We start from the raw sequence: 1664 nt of genomic DNA, 5'->3' as shown, positions 1-1664 counted from the left end.
CACCTATAGGACAACGAAAATCTACTCAGACATCATAGGATGCCAACACATCATTGGAAAATAATATGAAGCATAAAGCACCATGTTCAAGTAGAGGGTACAGTGGGATGCGGGAGAGTGGACCGCTATAGATAGAAGGGGGAAGGTGATGGAGGTGTTGGTGAAGATGGCGGAGGTGTTGGTGAAGATCGCGGTGATGATGATGGCCCCCGGCGGCGTTCCGGCGCCACCGGAAGCAAGGGGGAGAGAGCCCCCCTTCTTATTCTTCCTTGACCTTCTCCCTAGATGGGAGAAGGGTTTCCCCTCTGGTCCTTGGCTCCCATGGCTTGGGAGGGGCGAGAGACCCTCCGAGAGTGGATCTATCTCTCTGTTTCTGCGTTCTGTTCTGGCTCTGTTTCACCGTTTCGTGTATATATGGAGATCCATAACTCCGATTGGCCTGAAACCTTCGCCGGGATTTTTTTCCTGAATATTAGCTTTCTTGCGGCAAAAGAAGAGCGTCAACCGCCTTACGATGGGCTCACGAGGGTAGGGGGTGCGCCCTCTTGGTACGGGTGTGGGCCCCTACCTCGTGACCACCTCGGGCACCGTCTCGCATGGATTATTCTTCCGGAATTTTCCATATTTTCCAAAAATAAGTTCCGTCCGTTTTTATCCCGTTTGGACTCTGTTTGATATGGATATTCTGCGGAACATAAAACATGCAACAGACAGGAACTGGCACTGGGCACTGGATCAATAAGTTAGTCCCAAAAATAATATAAAAAGTTGCCAAAAAGTATATGAAAGTGAATAATATTGGCATGGAACAATCAAAAATTATAGATACGATGGAGACGTATCAGCATCCCCAAGCTTAATTCCCGCTCGTCCTCGAGTAGGTAAATGATAAAAAAAGAATAATTTTTGATGTGGAATGCTACCTAGCATAATCTTGATCATATGTCTAATCATGGCATGAATATTAAGACACGAGTGATTCAAAGCAAGAGTCTATCATTTGACATAAAAACAATAATACTTCGGGCGTACCAATAAAGCAATCATGTCTTTTCAAAACAACAAGGCCAATGCAAGCTTATCCCTACAAAATCATACAGTTTGGCCATGCTTCATTTTCGTCACACAAAATGCCCCCATCATGCACAACTCCGATGACAAGCCGAGCAATTGGTTCATACTTTTTAACGCGCTTCAGCTTTTTCAACTCTCACGCAATACATGAGCGCAAGCCATGGATATAGCACTATAGGTGGAATAGAATATAATGATGGGGGTTATGTGGAGAAGACAAAAAAATGAGAGAGTCTCACATTGACGCAACTAATCAATGGGCTATGGAGATGCCCATCAATTGATGTTAATGCGAGGAGTAGGGATTGCCATGCAACGGATGCACTAAGAGCTATAAGTGTACGAAAGCAAAACAAAAGAAACGAAGTGGGTGTGCATCCAACTTGCTTGCTCATGAAGACCTAGGGCATTTGAGGAAGCCCATCGTTGGAATATACAAGCCAAGTTCTATAATGAAAATTCCCACTAGTATATGAAAGTGACAACATAGGAGACAATCTATGTGAAGAACATGGTGCTACTTAGAAGCACAAGATATGAGACTCACTACATGAAGAACATGGTGCTACTTTGAAGCAGAAGTGTGGAAA

The sequence above is a fragment of the Triticum dicoccoides genome, chromosome 6B, assembly GCF_002162155.2.
Source record: "Triticum dicoccoides isolate Atlit2015 ecotype Zavitan chromosome 6B, WEW_v2.0, whole genome shotgun sequence".
Lineage (NCBI taxonomy): Eukaryota > Viridiplantae > Streptophyta > Magnoliopsida > Poales > Poaceae > Triticum > Triticum dicoccoides.
Note: the sequence above shows the minus strand (reverse complement) of the source record.